We start from the raw sequence: 20,791 nt of genomic DNA on the forward strand, positions 1-20,791 counted from the left end.
TGTTGTGTTCCCTTAAACAATGTTGGATGTTGTTTTAGAGGCAATTACATTATTTCTTACAATCAGTATGATTTTTTTTTAAGATTATTTATTTATTTATTTGACAGAGAGAGACACAGCAAGAGAGGGAATACAAGCAGGGGGAGTGGAAGAGGGAGAAAAGCAGGCTTCCCCCTGAGCAGGGAGCCCAATGCGGGGCTCGATCCCAGGACCTGGAATCATGACCTGAGCCGAAGGCAGACGTTTAACGACTGAGCCACCCAGGCGCCCCCAATCAGTATGATTTTTAAGATACTTCTTTTAGAAGAAGTATTTTAGGCTTGGTTTAGATTAATATTTATTCTAAATATGATTTAGTCCCAATAAGAGATGATCTTTTTATGACTTACAGTGGATGCTGCAGCTGTTTAATAAAAACTCTTCATCCAGCTCTGTAGAATTTGAAAGATTCAAGCCTGTTTTGGTTCAAAGAATTATGCATTTTACAGCTTCCCCTATATTCTCTCTCAGCCTCATGGATTTTATGGTATGCATAATGCAGCTAAGTTTTCAGCAAAATATTCATGGGCTTTCTCTTCAGATTTCGTTTAGGTTCCTTTCTCTTCAGATTTCCGCCATAAAAATGTCACCCTCCTGAATCTTCCTAAACTCTAATCTCTGTCTCCTCAACCTAATGTGAACCCCCATGTTGTACTTGGAATCCCATCTGTGCTTCATAGTTCAGAATGCCACCATGCAGAAAACCGAAGTAATTATAATGCTCATCTTACTAGTTTATTTTCCCTGAAGGAGCTCAGCACTACCCTTCATGTTGTCCAGTGTCAGAAAACTGTTGTTTCATATATTTTGTCCTGTTTCCAATTATTTATGGCAGGAGTAAGTCTGGTTACAGTTGCTTCTTCATATCTAGAAGCCAGTGTTGTATCAACTACAATTTATTCTAGGAATAAATAAATGATTCATTACCATATATGGAGAGAAATGAATAGCAATAATATTACAAATTATTGGTTTGAAGAAATATGAGTCTAGATTGAGGTTAAAGGGATGAATCAGTATGAACTTAGAAAGCAAAAGAGAGAGATATACTAAATCCAAGTTTATATAAGAAAACCTTTGAACATGGGCATTCTAAATAGGGTTTATACCAGTACATTTTAACATAAAAAAAAAGGATTTTAAAGGTGAAATATGTAGAAGGAATATAGGACATCATAGTTGTGATGGGAAGTATTACAGAAATGAACTATTCTGAAACTTGAGGGGATTTGAAGTATGTATCTATGGTTAGGTTTATCTACCTATCCATCCCAGGTATATAATAAATTTCATTGAGCTAGTTTGCAGTTGTATTGGTCACAGTGAAGTATAAATTTGTCAGTCTCTAATGAATTGCACCATATAATGGGTGACTGCATTGTGGTGTGTCTAGCATACAGACTTTGAAATCATACAAACCTAAGTTTGAAACTGGGATCTATTAATTAAAAGCTGAATGTTGGAACTAGTATACTCTGTCTTGAGTGTTAATATCATCATCTATAAAAAGGAGGCAGTCATACCTCATTTGCAAATTTATTTTAAGAATGTTAAATAATGTTTGTAAATATGTAGTATTAGGTTCAAAAATGGTCACTAGCGTTATTTTAAAGCTCTGTAAGATAATTCAGTGTGCGTGTGTGTTTGTGTGTGTGTATGTAAAATTAATGTTCTGATCTAAGTTTGTGCTGTGAAATGAAAATTTTGGAAACAGTAAATAATCTTTATTCTCTATAATAATCTACATTACTGTGATTGGCTTGAAATATATTACAGATAATGTCCCTGATGATTTTTATATTAGGTGGCAAAGAGCAAAATATATACAATTTATATTATACGCAAGAGGGAAAGTCATTTTTTAAAGCTAGTCTTTAAATAATTGGTTATGTTTTTTTTGTTTATTTTTCTTCTTTTTTCTGAGAGGACATACTAAATGATGTGTCAGATTTAAAAAGAACCTTTATACTTTCTTTTTAAAATATATACATTTTTTGCAGTCTGTTTATGTTATGATTTTAGTGAAACGCCAAACATCTTTTTGCAACAAGTCTGTGGTATTTATAGACTTAAATTTCTTTTTAGCTCTCAAGAAGTACTGTAAATGGCATAAAGGCTTGATCACCATTTTAAAAATAAATAAACTGGAAAGCATCACAATTGTCCAAATTGTTTTAAATAAATCACTTGCTAATTCTTATATTTAAATTATTTGATATTTTGAAGATGGAAATTGCAGGTTTCTTTTTCATCCCTAGTTATTCTAATAAGTAAGTTGTTCAATCTTTTTTCTTCTAGAGTCAAGCTGGCAAAGTTCATTAAGTGTAGGAATTTTCAGATATGCCATGTGGGTGTATTAAGATTTTATACAATTTCAAACTTTTTCATGGTTTTTAGAAAGGCTGATTTATCTTTGCCTGCTAAATTATGTATTATTTTATAATATGAATTTCATTTGGTTTAAATTAGGTCAAGTACCCTTAACTGCTCTTGAATTAAGCCTGTAAAGAAACATAAACCCAAGAATCATACATTTCTAAGAATGCAAAAGAAGTTGAAGTATATTTAACCTAGTTAGTATCTCTTGATAAGAGAAACTATCAATTCATCATAAGAGCGTACTTTTTGTCTTTGGTATTCTAAAATTCTTAATATAAATGAAACCTAAGTTAAAGAATTGTAAATGCCCACCTATTCCAAAAGAAATTAACTCAAATGAATTGGAAATGTTGAGGGGTTATTTTACCAAATGATCTCAAGGTGTCCTACAAACTTGTTATGGACAGTACTAGTTCTGTCTTTTTAAAGGAATTTATTAAACTTTGATAACTGATTCTACTCTTCAAATGCATGGAAATGAGAAAAAAAAATTATGTCATCATGTGTGTAAACCTCCCAAGTACTGCAATGGAAACCTAGAGCAGTGACTTTGTACCACTCAGTTTGAACTGGGCACAAATGTGTTTTCATTCTTAAGTTCATTTTTCTAAACACTGTTTTCCTAAGCAAGAAAGCACAAATCTGTTTTTGTGAGGGGCTTCAAAATGGAATAAAATTAGGGAAAATAAATCTCTGCTTTTGATTCAACCTTGAGGGATATGGAGAATGGAGAAGTTTGGCCTCCAATGAAAGAAAAAAAAGAAAGGGTGGGTCTACTCTGGGGAGCACTGTGAGTTGGCTTAGAAGTTGGTTCTGATGATATGCGTTGGACATCTTTTGTCAACACAGTTAGTACCTGGAGTACTAACCAGATAACTGACTTCTTCTATTTGGGAAAATTGATGAGGACCTTTAATGTTAACTTTCACCATGAGAAACAGAAAACTGAAAATAAAAGTGGATTTAAAAAGTTTCTTATGTTGGGCGCCTGGGTGGCTCAGTTGGTTAAGCGACTGCCTTCGGCTCAGGTCATGATCCTGGAGTCCCGGGATCGAGTCCCGCATCAGGCTCCCTGCTCGGTGGGGAATCTGCTTCTCCCTCTGACCTTCCCCCCTCTCATGTGCTCTCTCTCTCTCTCACTCTCTCAAATAAATGAATAAATAAAATCTTAAAAAAAAGTTTCTTATGTAAAGAAATCCAAAGCATGAAATAGAGGTTGATATATATTGATACATATATATATTGATACATATTGTGTTTTTGACACAGTTGCTCTGTTGTATTCCTCCATCATCTTTGCCTTATCCTCTCATGTCATGCAGCCATGACATCTTTGGATTAATACCAACTTAATTTTAATAGTGTACAAAAACTGCTTCATCCCTTCTAACTCCCTGTATGCTGTTATTATCACAAATTATGTCTATACATTTTCCCCTGTAAACATAGATTTATGTTACTGCTTTATATACTTTTCTTTTAAATTAGATAGAAAAAAACCTGCAAATGGAAAATATACTTATGCTGTCTTTTATACTTACTCCTGCAGTTGCCTTTATTGGTGCTTTGTGATGTGGGAAACAAGGGCAGAAGAAAAATTATTAAATTTCTTATCTACAGCCCATTGACAAGTCCTTGAAACAGGCAGAGTGACATTCCTCTAGGGACCCAACTGCCCCAACGTTAATACTTTGCTAAGGTCAAAAGGCAATCTTAGCCCAACCCCCAGGATCCTGTAAGTCTGCTTTAATATGTAAAAATTCTTTTGGACACTTCCTTTATCTCTACCCCCCAAGATATATGTTAGCAATCATCCGCCAAGCATATGACCCACCGATATACCTCTGTAGGGTCTCATGACTCAGGTTTTATGAGATGGTAATAAATGATGTTTTTCTAACAATAGTTAGCTCCCTCAATGTCCTGGAAACCTTGCTTCCAAATTCCTCAGCGACTTACACTATGCTTAACCTCCCTCCCATCTTGGAAGTATATAATTGGCCACTCCTCATGACCCTGGTGTAGCTCATTATGCCCACAGGTCCTATCCCTGTGCTTTAATAAAACCACCTTTTTGCACCAAAGACATCTCAAGAATTCTTTCTTGGCTGTTGGCTTTGAACCCTAGCATCTTTCCTACATCACTTTGTATTTCTTCACATGACTCTGAGTTGCTATTTAGTGTCTTCTTTCAGCTTGAAGAAATCACTTTCCTATTTTTGTAGGATAAGTCTACTACTGACTTTTTCCAGAATGGCAGCTTTATTCAGTCATAAAGCAAAATTAGTCACAATTTTTTTTTTTTAGATTTTTATTTATTTGACAGAGAGAGAGACAGCGAGAGAGGGAACACAAGCAGGGGGAGAGGGAGAGGGAGAAATAGGCTTCCCGTGGAGCAGGGAACCCGATGCGGGGCTTGATCCCAGGACCCTGGAATCATGACCTGAGCCGAAGGCAGAAAATTAGTCACAATTTTAAAGCAGGTTCAGGATTCCAAACTCAATGTCATTTCACCATGTGAAACTTGGTTTCTTACACAGCATACAGAGCAGGACATAAGACAAACCACATGACAAACAAGATAACAGAATGTAGGAAGTTAATGAACCAAATGCGAAGTCAGTCTGTGGGTGTGTAGTTGAGATAAGTCTCCCGTCTGGTCTGGGTCAGCTCTCTGCACTTACTGCTTCTTATGTTTAAGCAGTGAAGGATCTTGGTTCTGTTCTGAGATCAATTGGGCAGAGCCTCTGGTGGCAGTTGACTTTTTTAAGTGCTTAGACATAGACAGGTCATGTCTGAAGAGTTTGACAGTTTGCTGCCAAAATCTTCCCTTTTTTAAAGTGATTTAATTGGTCTTGGGCCCCTGCAGACCTCCTCTGGTCTGGCTTGTTATTCATTCTGGGTGTTAGCTGATGCTGATCCTGGCCATATCTCATAGCTGCAGTACCTTTGACTACTTGCATCATGGCTTGACACAGGCCCCTGCTTGACATGAGAGATTCCACTCTCCTCTCTACAGCACACACATATATAATACATATATATATCAACTTTTTTTTTTTTTAAATTTTAAGACTTTGACTATGTCATCCCAGTGCCTTAGGCCCTCATAGTCTTGATGATAAATTGTTAATCTTATTGAAGATCCCTGTTCAAGATGAGTCACTTTTCCCTTGTTGCTTTCAAGATTCTCTTTATATGTGGCCTTCAGTAGTTTGACTATGATGTGTCTAGGTTGGATCTTTGTGATTAGCTGTTTGTAGTTCCTTGAGCTTCCTGAATGTGTAGATTAAAGGTTTTCATCAATTTAGAGATTTTTTTTTTACTATTATTTCTTCAAATATTCTTTCTGTCCCTTTCTATTTATTCTCTTCTTCTGAGGTTCTCATTAGGCATAAGTTGGTATGTTTTATGGTATCCCACAGGTCTCTGAAGTTTCATACATTTCTCTTCTTTCTCTCTTACTTTCTTTTCCTTATACTGGTTAATCGCAACTGAACTATCTTTCAGTTCACTGATTATTTCTTCTTCCTGCTCTAATCTGTCATAAAGCCCCTGTAACATATTTTTTTTTAAATTCCAGCTATTGTACTTTAATACCAAAATTTATATTTTGTTTCTTTTTATTATTTTTTCTATTTATATTCTTTATATGATGAGATATTTTTCTCATATTTACTTCTTTTTTTTTTTTTTAAAGATTTATTTATTTATTTGAGAGAGTGAGAATGAGAGAGAGTACATGAGCAGGGGGAGGGCCAGAGGGAGAAGCAGGCTCCTCGCTGAGCAGGGAACCCGATGCGGGACTCGATCCCGGGACTCCAGGATCATGACCTGAGCCGAAGGCAGTTGCTTAACCAACTGAGCCACCCAGGCGCCCCTCATATTTACTTCTTTAATATATTTTCTTCTAAGCGTTAGAACATATTTAAAATAGTTGATTGAAAGTCTTTGTCTAGTAAGTCTAGTGTCTGTTTTCTCAGGAAAAGTTTCTATTGATATTTTTTCTCTGTGTATGGGCCATACTTTCTTGTTTCTTTGGAAGCCTCATGATTGCTGTCATTTTTGAAAACTGTACATTTTAAATGCTAGAATGAGGTAACTCTGGAAATCAGATTCTACTGTCTCTCAAGGTTTTTTGCTGTTGCTTATTATAGTTGTTGTAGTTTGTTTGTGAGTTTTCTGAATTAATTCTGTATAGTCCATATTCTTTGTCATGTGTGACCACTGAATTCTATACTCAGTTGGCTAAGTAGTCAGCAAATGATAGAATAGAGATTTCCTTAAATGCCTTGAATCAATATATCTCCCATCCTTTTCCAAAGGACTCTCTATATTGGGGCTTTTCTGTGACATTCATCTAGGTAGCTTAAAATTTTGCTTTAACTTCACTTGCTGCTTACACAGAGCTTCTAGATCAACTAGAAGTGAAATCTTAGGGCCTTCTTTGATCTTTCCTGGACGTGTATATACCTCTGCATTTGCATGGTTTTGTAGATTTCCAGGAGTATGTTGGGAATTTTTCAAAGATCTTGTGAACATCTTAGTCCTCACTTTACTATTAAGCTTTTTGCAGACTACTGTTTCTCCCAGCTATTACCATTGCCTCAAGCAGTCATGCCATTAAAACAGTTGCCAGTAAATATTTTCTTCAAATCCCAGTTTAGTAGTAGCTTTTAGCACTGGGAAAGCTCTGATCAGATTTCATAAAAACAAGCCTTTTGAACAACTCTGCCAATAAGCCATGAGACATATAAAATGTCTTTGTGAATTAGGTTGATTCTCTCTTCAGTACAGGGAATGTCTGATGTTATTTTCAATACTACCACTGAGTTAAGAAGCAGGGGATATATTTACAGTAAGTTAAAATGCCATGAAGGTCACTCTCTTACTGATATTCTGGAATTGTTTTTGCATAAATGCTTTCCAGGTTGCTGTGAACTTTCAGTTAGTTTCCTGAGTTCTGAAAAAATTGTTCTGACAGTTGTTGCAAGTTTTTTTTTTTTCCTCACTGCCTTTATGGAGAGGCCAATTTTCAGAGGTTCTTAACAACATTATTTTTGCTGATGTCACCCAGTCATGACATCTTCATGCAGCCATCATGAAGAGAGAAGGGGCAAAGAAGGGCAGTGGCTAGTTCTAAGGATATTTCCAGCATGTTGGATATAATTCTTTTCCTTCTATATTTTTGGCCAAAGTAACTGCAAGACAGTCTGGAAAACATTTATTCACAGTGGCCATATACCCTGCTAAAGATTAGGGTCCCATTGTTGAGCAACCAGAAGAAAATGGTTATTATGGCAGAAAAAAGGCAGCTACAATATTTTCTTACATACCACATATTTCCTATTCCCCAAGGGAAACTCCTAATTCTATTCTTATATCAACCTCCTAATTCTTTTTTTTTTTTTTTTTTCTTTTAAGGGGAATCTAAGTTGGGAGTGACCTATGGTGCCATCCAACCTCATAATTCTGTTCAGTTACTTTATCCAGCCCATTGTTGAAGATTTCTGTGTGCTAAATTGTCCTATCCATCCAGCTCAGATATGGCTTCTGATAGTGTAGAAATGTAAAAACATAATAAATAAATTGAAAAATGAAGATAAAAGAAGAAATTTATCAATGACTTATTTGTAACTATAATCAGATACCACTTGGCAGGAATTGCACAGATTGCCTGACTTCTCATGGGAGTAAGTTATTTGTTTAGGCTTGCTGAAAGACCCTGGGTCCGCATCTGTCTTTTCTGTCATGGAATTTTTCTAAAAACAGTAAAAAGAAGGCAGAAATAGCAAAGAGTCAAAAAACGCCGTAGTATAGTTCCCCCCCCCCCCACTATTTTCCCTATCACTATACCACTGATTATCATGTTCTCCTACCTTATATACTGCAAATGATATCTGGATTAATATCTTTACCTCTGCAAAACAGGGCACCAGGTTTTTATCCTTCAATACCTGAGTTCTTGAAATCTGTCTCTGTTGTGATCTGGACATGAGGAATCCATAGACAACTTTCGGCTTCAAAACAAAATGCTTCTGCTGCTGCCTACACCAGTATGATTCATGACCTACATTTATCTCTCTTGATACAACACTAATAATCAGATACTGGGCTTCCTGCTTCAGCTGCCATGGGAAAAAACATGTCCATTTCTATATTTGTCGCCTGAAATGGGAGTTTCCACTTCAAGGGGTTTACTCTTGCCTTTCAGAATCTCATGTGGGTGTGTTTGCTGGTTGAAAATTTTGTCAGTGTATCAAACTATATCTGTTAGGTTATTTGGATAATGTAATATTTGATTCTCCAGACTTTTGCATGCAGTAAACTTTGTTGTCAGGGGTTAAAATGGTGTTGAGTGATTTGATTTTTAATATCTGCCAAAAATCCAAGGCAGTTAAGTCATGGTACAAAAAGTATTAATATTGTATCTGTTGACAGCTACAGCTATAGTGTGTGTTGTGGGACAGGGGAAGGCCGAGAAGGTAAAATGACAAGAAGAACATCTTGCTTTGAAATAGAATTAGAAGAATGAGAAGAGGATGAAGAATTAGTCTAATTATCTAACTTGTCCAAATTACCCACTGCAAAAAAAGTCATTCACTTTGCTTTAATTTATTCTTTGTGTCCCCATTCTTCTTTCTTTTTCTATTACCTTTCTCTATTTTTTTTCTTATCTTTTCTTTATTCTTTTAGGTTATATTTCTTCTTAAATAACAATACATGTACTAGACCCTCTATGTTCTATATCACAGAAATTTTAAAAGGTCTGTGATAAAGTTTCAAATGGACTCATTTAAGAAATCATATGCAAAACAGGATAAATCGTTTTTAGATAGTTACTGAGGAATATTAAACGAGTGGTGGGCTTAAGTCTTACAACCCTTGATCTGCTTGTTTTTAATGTTTTACATTACACTGAACTGTTTATGACTCCCCTGGATAATAGTTACCCATTGTCACCTCTTATAGTGAAAGCTTATGACATCCACTCTCTTCCTTTTCTCTTTCCTTTTATTGTTCTTTATTTTAGAGAAATTCCAAAAATAGAAAAGGGAAAACAATTTTGTTTTTAATTTTCTGAAACATACCTGAGAAAAATCATTGAACTGCTGAGGCTCTTCAATTAAGGAAATCATCATAATCTTTAGTAAATGCTCTCTGATGCCAAGTCAGTGTGGTTTATTCTGAACAGTCAAACATATGTCAAGCATTTTTTAGCTTCTAGAACACTTTAAAAAAATTAAAGTTCATGAAATGAAGTCTAATTACATACTTTAATAAGCATCTTAAAAAAGAGACTGCCTAGAATTCATTATTCATTTTAATTTAAAACATATTTTTGACCCTTTGTCCTAAAGGTATTGTCTTCTTAGGCAAATGTCTTAGAGACATGTCACTTTGCAAACATAAAGTTAGCTCTAAAAAATCTGTTATTTTGTAAATTTATTTTCCTTTCAAATTCTTTTATTACTTTTTGTTCTCTGACACAAAAGACTGAACAATGACATGCAATAATATATTGCTCCTGGAGAATTACTCATTATCTGTTATACATTCATCAAGTATTATTAAGTATTTAAAAATGCAAAAAGCATAGCTAGTTAGTGACAAAAGCTTTCATGTAATTAGTAGAATGAATATAATGAGTTGAAAAAATCTGTCTCCATGAAGAGAACATCTTTGGGAAAATGTAAGAGACTGAAAGAAGTATAACTACTTTGTTCTCCCAACTGTACTGTTTTGAATGGAGTATTGGTTAAAATAAGTCCCAATTGGGTTATATTGGAATACTGATATATCAAAGTGTCATCTTCTAGACAGTGCCTGTCTTACTAGTACAGAAAGTGTGGGTTGGGAAAACACTGATATTTGAAGTGAATATTCTTTAGCTATAAGCTTAAAATTTTTAAAAAGATTTATTTATTTGAGAGAGAGAGAGAGAAAGAACACGTGCACAGTGGGGGAAGGGCAGGGGGAGAGGGAGAGAGAGTCCCAAGCAGATCCTGTGCTAAGCGTGGAGGCCAATGTGTGGCTTAATCTCATGATCCTGAGATCACGACCTGAGCTAAAACCAAGAGTTGGTTGCTTAACTGACTGAGCCATGCTTGGCACCCCCAAGCTTAAATTATAAGAATTAAAATCATTAAGTTTGTGTTCTAGGCCAGAATGAGAAAATAAGGCAATAAAAGTACCTGATGATAGAGAAAAGAATGAAGGGGAGAAAAGACGCTTTTTAGAAAAGATGTTCTTAAAAGATGGAATTGAATATTTCATTTCCTTTTGTTTTTTTCAGGATATTCTTTGAGATATCCCATGTTAGTTCTTCTTTTGGTGCTGTGACATTTCGCAATAATGTGCCTTGGTTAGGATTACTTATGGGTATATTTTCCTTTGGTGCTCAAAATTGCATGAAAATATTCTATTTTCTTCTGATTTCTTCCTTATAAATCAATATTCTCAAAGAAAGAAACAAACAATTTATACTATTTTACATAGCTTGGAACAATGATTCATTTATTCTGTATAAACACATTCTAGGGGAAAGCCCAGGTTTGGATAGAGATAAAATGTTAGGTTAAAATCCTGCTTGCTTGCTTTCTTTCTCTCTCTCTCTTTTTTTAAATCCTGCTTTATTTCTTATTAGCTATGTAACATTTGCCAAATTGCCTATCATTTGAGACTGTGATTGTTCAGTTTAGATGGAGATCATGATATCTGTATTTTAAGGTTGTTTTGATAGATGAAGGTGATAGCATAGGGGAAAGTGCCTAGCAAAACAAATGGAGCATAATATGTTCACAAAGAAGATAGTTTTTCCTTTCACTTCATTTGTGTGGCTCTTGATTTTGCTTTTCTCTTAATACTGTAGACCTGTATTTCAGAGTTGAGTAATGATCTCTTTTTAAGAAATGGAAGGAGCTTGAGAGGTATGAACATAAGAAGTAGTCTTTTTTTTTTTTTTTAAAGATTTTATTTATTTATTTGAGAGAGAGAATGAGATAGAGAGAGCATGAGAGTGGGGAGGGTCAGGGGGAGAAGCAGACTCCCCGCTGAGCAGGGAGCCTGACGCGGGACTCGATCCCGGGACTCCAGGATCATGACCTGAGCCGAAGGCAGTCGCTTAACCAACTGAGCCACCCAGGCGCCCAGAAGTAGTCTTATTTAATGAAAAATGTCCCTTAATTATGAATTGTTACTGTAAAATAAAAATTTGTATTATAGATGACTCAGCAATAGTAAGCCTTCATTTGGAGATGCTTGCCATCATTCATAGCTGTAAATGAGCTGAATGTATATCTGTGTGTATTGTTATCTCAAATGCCAGTAGTAACTACCACTTCTAGAATTATGAGCATTTTATGTATGAGCATCCAGAACTATAATACATTTTTAGTATGAGGAGGACTGCTTGTGTTGTGTCTCCTTCCGTAATACCACTCTATAGATAGGTAGTCCCTCTGTCTGACAGCTATCCTCTTCATATCCTTTTGATATAGCTGTTGATTATTAGGACTTAGAAAACTACTTATTTGTTTAAGCTGTACCTGTGTGTACTTTACTATGTGGTGCTCAGCAATTTTACAGAAACCCATATTTTGTAATTGACAAAATATTATTTGCATTTTTATTGATGTTACAACACAAAGTAGAATTTAGACCCTTCTCTGGCTCCTTTATTCTCCCTACCCCGTAGATCTTTAGATCCTAGTTCTACCAATGGGAAGATTAGTTTGAGAAACAGTATTTTTGACCAGTGATTTTCAGTATGTGTATACACACACACACACACACTCACTCTTGGGTTTTGCTGTGCTTTACTTGAGATAAGGTTGAACACATGACTTACTAGTGTGGCCCATTCTTAGGGTGACTTGTATTGCCTGGCTTGTATAGAAGAGCTAGTCAAATCAATTTGTATGAACAACTTCTTTTTTTTTTTTTTAAAGATTTTATTTATTTATTTGAGACAGAGAGCACATGAGAGGGGGAAGGGTCAGAGGGAGAAGCAGGCTCCCCACCGAGCAGGGAGCCCGATGCGGGACTCGATCCCGGGACTCCAGGATCATGACCTGAGCCGAAGGCAGTCGCTTAACCAACTGAGCCACTCAGGCGCCCTGTATGAACAACTTCTAATTTGAACCAAGGGGTGATGTCATTTATGCTTGGAGGGGGACTCTTAAGACTTTAAGATCTTGTCTAGGCATAAGTGTGACTTCCTTGATGTGAAACAATGACCATAATGGGTGAAAAAGGTAGAATCACTCTGTATTTTTTCTCCCTTCTCTAGAGTAGTATGACTTCTAGATGCAGCAAGTTAATTCATGTAGACTAGCTATAATACTGCAATACAATTGTGACACTAACTCCCTAGAGTTACTGTAGACTTTACAAATTAAGCACACAGATTGTCCTTACCTTAGACACCAACTGCAAGTTACAGGGTTCCCAGGTCACCCACACTTTTAACCAACTGGCTCCAAATTTTGTGTTTCCACCACCTTCTCTGTTGGGGTTAATGTAGAGCATGAAATCAGCCATAATACCTGGCTTGCTAAAATGAAACACAGAGGCCGCTGAGGGCAGGGAAGGTTTCGGAGAAGGGTGTAGGCCTTTGGAATGCTGAGGCCTGTGTGACCACGCTGCCATTGGAATGCCGCGGGGAGTTGCCTTCCCTCGAGCTTTCTTAGCCCAAACAGCCACCCTGTTACTTAAGAGATGTATGCATTGTCCCTTAGGCTATGATTAGCAGAACTCGTAGAACATGCAGATTAGCATATAGAATCTTTTTGGCAAACAGGTCCTCCTAGTTCCAGTAAGACCCCTTGTCACACATCACGTGCTTGAGAAACAGTGATAAGGATTTGTGATTATCCTGAAGGACCAATAAAAGCGGGAGCAAAGAAGAGCAAAGGTCTTCATTCTTTGAGCGTTGACCCCCTTGCCTTCTCCTTGCTTTCACAGCAAAGTCTGGAGTAATCTTTCATCCATCGGTACAGGGATTGCTGGCCATTCCTGGCACTTCTCAGATTTTATAATTAACTGGTTTTACTCACAGAACTCAAGGAAGCACTACACTTATGATTATACTTTTAATACGAAAGATTCAAGTGAGAACCAGCCAAAAGAAATGACTCCTAGGAGAAGATCAGGGAAGATCCTGAATATAGAGCTTCTGTGTTTTCTCTCTATGGCATCAGGACACATCCTCCTCCTGGCACATTGATGTATATTCACCAACTAGGAAGCTCACCTGAGCCTCAGCATCGAGAGTTTTTATTGGAATTATATTACATACGCATAATTCATTGAATCATTAGCTGTGTGATCAAATTTAGTGTCCAGCTTTTCCTCTCCTCCTTGGAGGTCGGGCTGATGTCCTCTACCTCAAAATCTCAACATTCTAATCTCATGGTTGGTCTTTTGGGCATGGCCAGCACCCATCCTGAAACTGTCTAAGGGGCCTAACATGAGTCATCTCATTAGCTTAAACTAAGAGTGGGTCCACCATAAATAACAAATATACTCCTATTACTGAGAAAATTCCAGTGGTTTAGAAGCTCTGTCCAAGGAACCTGAGACAGAGACTAGACAAATTCTTTATTGTGTAATACTAGGACTTACTTAGTTGCAACATGGTATGGCTATGGCTAATAGAATTAAATGCAGTATGAAAAATATCAGAATAAGAGGCAAATGACATTCAGATAATAATGGGACACAGAATATGCATGGACTTTGAAGTCAGACCTGAATTTGAATTCTTGTTCTAATATGTACTATGTGGCCATGATATTGTCATATATTCTATATGACTCGTACTCATCTATAAAATAGAAAATACTAATATCCATTTATAAAAATTGTTCTAGAAAATATAGTACACCCATGTTAAGGTACCTATTTAAATACTATGATGATTAATTTTATATGTGACTTGGCTGGTCCATAAGGTATCCAGATACTTCAGTAAACGTTATTCTGAATGTTTTTGTGAAGGTGTTTTGGACAAAATTAACATTGAAATTTCTGAATTTTGCGAAAAGCAGACTGCCTTTCTCAGTGTGGGCGGGCCTCATCTAATCAGTTCAAAGCCTGAATAGAACAAAAAGACTGGTTTCTCCTAAGCAAGAGTGAATTCTCTGGTAGACTGCCTTCAGACTTCATTTTCAACATTGACTCTTCCTGGTCCTACGGCAGCCTTCAGCCTCAAACTGGAACATTGGCTCTCCTGGGTCTTTAGCCTGCCTGCTCAGATTTTGGACTTGTCAGCCTCCAAATCATGTGAGCCCCAATTTGTTCTCTCTCTCTCTCTCTCACACACACACACACGTGCGCGCACACACACACACGCACATACATTCCTATTGGTTCTGTTTCTCTAGAGAACCCTGACTAATATAAATATACCTTTTTTTTTAATGATTATTTCTTTATAATCATTGTTAAATCCGAGGTATCCCATGTAAAACTCTGCTCTCATCTAGAGGTCATTAGATCATTGATCTCTGGATAAATGTAGAGCTGAAAAGATGCCTACTTATGAATATGCCAGCATTCTATAAGTTCTCTTATCTGGCATGACAATGATAAGCTAGGAAAATCAGATCACCTACTTAGAATGTTTGGTAAATATTTTAGATTCTGTGAAAGATAAATCATTAAGCAATCTCATTAGAAGAAAGAAAAGATTGAATGGATTCACAAACAAGACTGATGATAAAAAAGGAAATTATAATTCTGACTAGGAGTCAGGACTTGAATCCAAGCATTTTAACTTCAAAGGTCAAGTTAAAAATAGAGGATTAGACTTCCAGCTTTGGTTCTGACTTGTAAAAAGCTTGGAAATTGTCATACCCATCCCATCCTGACAAGGAAATTTGAAATAAATTCGGGGCCTTCTATACAATAGAGGCCTACAATTCAGAAGGAAAAACTTTATCAGTGTCTGGTTGCAGAGCCTTGGGCAAAGGACATTCCTCTCATTGCAGGCCCACTATCCTTCCTGTCTTACCTAAAGTGAGTAAGTATTTCATAGAGCAGAGACACAGGGCCACTAATTAAGGCTGTTTTAATAGGAATATAATATTCCAGGCACCTGGGTGGCTGGCTCAGTCGGTTGAGCATCTGCCTTTGGCTCAGGTCATGATCCCAGGGTCCAGGGATGAAGTCCATGTTGGGCACCTTGCTCGGCAGGGAGCCTGCTTCTCCCTCTGCCTCTGCCCCTGCTTGTGCTCTTTCTGTCTGTTTCTCCCTTTCTCTCTCTCAAAAAAAAAAATAGGAATATAATATTCCCACTACCCACATCTTACCATCACACTAACAGAATATAATAATAATAGTGGATTATGGCTGAAAAAGCTTCAAGATATATATTGTCTCTTAGTAGGATTACTTGAGGAAATCAAGATCATCAGGGGAGAAAAAAAACAAGGACATTAGCCCCTGGGACACCTACAACTATAGCAAACATTAAACAGAGTGCAACTCCTAGCCAGGCTAATATAAATTCTCACACTAGTGACCTATTAACCTCAGTTTTCTGTAATCTGATACAACATGTCCAACTTTCAATAAAAATGTGCGAGATTGTCAAAAGCATAAAAAAATAATGCTACAGTGTTAAGACACAAAAAAAGCATCAGAGCCAGACTCAAATATGAAACAGATATTAGAATGAATAGGTGGGGAATTTAAAATAACTATGATTAATATATTAACGACTCCAATGGAGAAATTAGATAACATTAAAAAAAATGTGGGTAGTATAGCAGAGAGATGGAAATTCTAAGAGTTGAAAAGAAATACTGTATCAAAAACACTGAAACAGAAATGAGGAATGCCTTCGATAAGCTCATATGTAGACTGGATATGGTGAGGAAAGAATCAGCTTGAAAATAAGTAAAATAAATTTCCCCAGTTGAAAACAAAACAACAACAACAAAATAGAACAAAGCAGAGGAGGATATTTAAGAACAATGGGACAACTTTAAGAGATATAATATAGGTGATACTGGCACATCAAAGAATATGAAAGAGAAGACAGATGATGTGATTGGAGGAATAATAGTTGAGGACTTACTAAAATTAATGACAGACATAAAACCACAGGTCATGTAATGAGATCATGTATATTTATGTGTGTGTGTTTAAGCCCTTCATCTAAGCATATGATATGCAAACTGCAGAAATATCAAAGGAAAAATCTTTTTTTTTAAAGATTTTATTTATTTATTTTAACAGAGAGAGACACAGTGAGAGAGGGAACACAAGCAGGGGGAGTGGGAGAGGGAGAAGCAGGCTTCCTGCCAAGCAGGGAGCCCGATGTGGGGCTCGATCCAAGGACCCCAGGACCATGACCTGAGCCAAAGGCAGACGCTCAACTGACTGAGCCACCCAGGTGCCCTGACAAAGGAAAAATCTTGAAGGAAGCCATAGTTAAAATAAAACATCTTACCTAGATCAAAATAAGAATTACAGCAGACATAATAATGCGAATACATGCAAACAAAAGAGTGTATGAACTATTTAAAATGTTGAAAAAACCCACACATAAAGATGAATTCTATCTCCAACAAAATTATCCTTTATAAATGAAGAAGAAATAAATTCTTTTTAGATAAACACAAATTGAGGGAATTTATCACCAGCAGGCCTCCCTTACAAGAAATATTAGGTGTTCTTCAGACAGTTGGAAAATGATATGGATTGGAAGCTTGAATCTGTACAAAGGAAGAACATCAGAGAAGGAATAAATGGGTAAAATATTTTTTATCTTAATCTGAAAGGTAACTGTCTTTTACAATAACAATACTAACAGTGGCTTGAATGATTGTAGTATATGGATATGTGAAGTGAATGACAATAATGTCCCAAGGCACAAGAAGGAAGTATTGGCAATAATTTATTATAAGGTACCAGCACTACACATCAAGGGGAGTAATATTTTTTGAAGGTGGAATTACATTAATTAAAAATGTATATTGCAAACATTATGGAACCCCTCAATTTTAAAGGAAGCATAATTTATATGATAAGATAAAATGGAATGACATAAAATGCTCAATTAAAACCAGAGTTCGCAGAAAAAGAAGCCTCTGGAAATAAATAGAAAACAGTTTCAGCTATGGTTGATATTAATGTAAATACTTTAACACTTTGAAAATGACTTTTTTAAATACACCAGTTAAAAGAAAAAGATTTTCAGAGTGAATAAACAAGACCCAACTCGATGTTGTCTATAAGAATCCCACTTTGAATATTTGAATATGAAGAATTGTATATGTTTTTTAAAAATTTGTTTTTAAATTTTAGGTAGGTTCCACACCCAATATGGGGCTTACACTCATGACCCTAAGATGAAGAGTTGCATGCTCTACCAACTGAGCCAGCCAGGCACCCCAAGAATTGTATATGTTAAAAGTAAAGAGAGAAAGTCGAACCATGCTAACACTAATTGAAAGAAAGGTGGAGTATCTATATTTCAGATAAAGCAGACTTCAGAAGAAGGAAAATTCACAAACATACATAGGGACAATATATAATGATGAAGGGGTCAGTACTCCAAAGAGACATACCAAATTGAAATGTGTATGCATTTAATAGCAGAGCATCAAATATATGAAGCAAAAACTGATAGAACTGAAAGAAGAAATGAACAGATCATTTTTATATTTGGAGACTTCAGTACTCTTCCTCCCATAATTGATAGATCAACGGGCAAAAAATCAATAAGGCTATAGTTATACTGAATTGTGCTATTAATTAACTTGATTGAAATTTATAGACTTCTTCATCCAACAGTAGCGAAATACATTCTTCTCAAGGTTGCATGGAATATTCACCAAAATAGACCATATCTACACAGAAATACAAAGTACCACAAAGTACACACTAACAAATTTAAAATAATATAAATTAAAGTGTGTTCTTAGACCACAATGGAATAAAGTTAGAGATAAATAATGTAAATATAGATGAAAAATCCCATATACTTGGAAATTTAAAAACAGACTTCTAAATAACTCATATAGATCATTGAACAATTCTGAAAGATTTAAAAAAAATGAAAATACAGCTTACCAAGAGTTATAGAATGCAGTGAAAGTTGTGCTTTGAGAGGTATTGTAGCATTAAATTCATATATTAGAAGAAAAGAAAGATGTTAAACCAATAATATAAACTTTTACCTTAGAAAACCAGAGAAAAAATCAGAAAGCAAGCACAAGAAAAGAAATAATAAAAATTAGAATAGAAATTTATAAATCAAAACCAGAAAAACAGAAAAGCCAAAAATTTATTGAAAAGATTAGGGGTGCCTTGTGGCTCAGTTGGTTGTGTCTGCCTTTGGCTCAGGTCATGGTCCCAGGGTCCTGTGATTGAGCCCAACATCAGACTCCCTGCTCAGTGGGGAGGCTGCTTTTCTCTCTGCCTCTCCTCCTGCTCATGCTCTCTCTCTCTCACATACTTTCTCTCAAAGAAATAAATAAAATCTTAAAAGAAAAGATCAATAAAGTTGACAAAACCTTAGCCAGGCTAACCATGAAAAATAGAGAATACATGAATTATAAATTTCATAAGTACAAGAGGGGTCATCAATGATTTCATGGATATTAAAAGGATAATAAGACTATAGACATTTTTATATACACAAATTTGAAAACTTAGATGAAATAGAAGTATTGTTTGGAAGACACAAACTAAAAAACTCACACAAGAAGAAATAGCCCAATATCAATTAAAGAATTTGGATCAGTAATTAATAACCTTCCAAAAAAGAAATTCTAAGGACCAGATGATTTTAATAGTGAATTCTGTCAAAGATTTAAGGAAGAAATGATACCAATTCTCCAAAATCTTTTTCAGAAACTAGAAACAGAATACTTCCTAACTCATCTCATGAGCCCAGCATTGTCATAATAACAAAATCAGAAAAAAGCTATTACAAGAAAGAAAGAGTATCAGTTTTTCTCACGAACATATATGCAGATATCCTTAATAAGAATTAACAAACCTAATGCAAAAATTTATAAAAATTGTTATATACCTTGACCAGGTGGGATGTAGTCCAGCTATTCAAGGTTGGAGTAGCATTCAAAAATCAGTCAATGTAACCTATCACACAAGAAGTCTAAAGATAAACATATGAGCATATCAATTGAAACAGACAAAACATTTGACATAATTGAATATTCATTTATTTTTAAAATTTTCAATAAAATAGGAATAGACAGTATTTGTTTTTTCAGTTTTATAAAGAACATCTGCAAAAAGCCTTTAGCTAACATCATACTTAATGTTGAGAAACTGGATGCTTTCCCCTAGGATTGGGAACAAGACAAGGATGTCTTCTCTTATCACTCCTAGTTGACATTGTATTGGAAGTCTTAGCTAGTGCAACAAGAACAGAAAAAGGAAAAAAGAACATAGGAAAAAAAGGCCTTAAATTGTCTTTGTTTGCATATGACAGGATTGTTGTCCTTATCCATTTGGGTTGTTAAAATACCATAAACGGTGGCTTATAATCAACAAACATTCATTTCTCATAGTTTTAAAGGCTGGGAAGTGCAAGATCATAGTGCCAGCAGATTCAGTGTCTGGTAAAGCCTGGCTTTCTTATTTATAGATGGTACCTTCTTACTGTAACCTTACATGGCAAAAATGGAAAAAAGGAACTCTTTGGGGATCTCTTCTGTAAGGGCACCATTGAGGGCTCCATGCTCATGACCTAATCAACTTCCAAAGACTCCACCTCCTAATACTATCACTTTGAGGTTAGGATTTCAACATATGAATTTTGGGGGAGATATGATCATTCAGACCATAGTATTTCCCCCTGACACCCAAAATTTATGTTCTTTCTCACATGCAAAATACATTCAGTCCATCCCAACAACCTCAGAAGTCTTAACTTATTCCAGTATCAATTTGAAAGTCTTATCTATATATCATCTATATCAGGTATTGGTGAGACTCAGGTAAAATTCATTCTGAGACAAGTTCCTCTCCACTTGTGAAACTTTGAAATCAAACAAGTTATGTGCTTCCAAAATACAATTTTGGGGCAAGAATAGGATAGATATTTCAATTCCAAAAGGAAGAAATAGGAAAGAAAAAAAGGGAGTAACAAGACCAAGGTAAGTCTAAAACCCAGTGGGGCCAATACCTTAAATCCCAAGACTTGAGAACAATCCTCTTTGGCTCAATGCCCCACCTTCCAGACCTACTAGGGCAATGGTCTTTTCTTCCAGACACACTTGGGAGTTGAACCCCTAAGTCTCCATATGGCCCTTCCTTCACAGCTTTGGGAAGTTCCACCTTCATGGTTTTGCTGGGCCCGGTTTACACTGCAGCTCTCATGAGTTGGAGTCTC

The sequence above is a fragment of the Mirounga leonina genome, unplaced genomic scaffold, assembly GCF_011800145.1.
Source record: "Mirounga leonina isolate KUSES-001 unplaced genomic scaffold, KU_Mleo_1.0 Mir_176, whole genome shotgun sequence".
NCBI lineage: Eukaryota > Metazoa > Chordata > Mammalia > Carnivora > Phocidae > Mirounga > Mirounga leonina.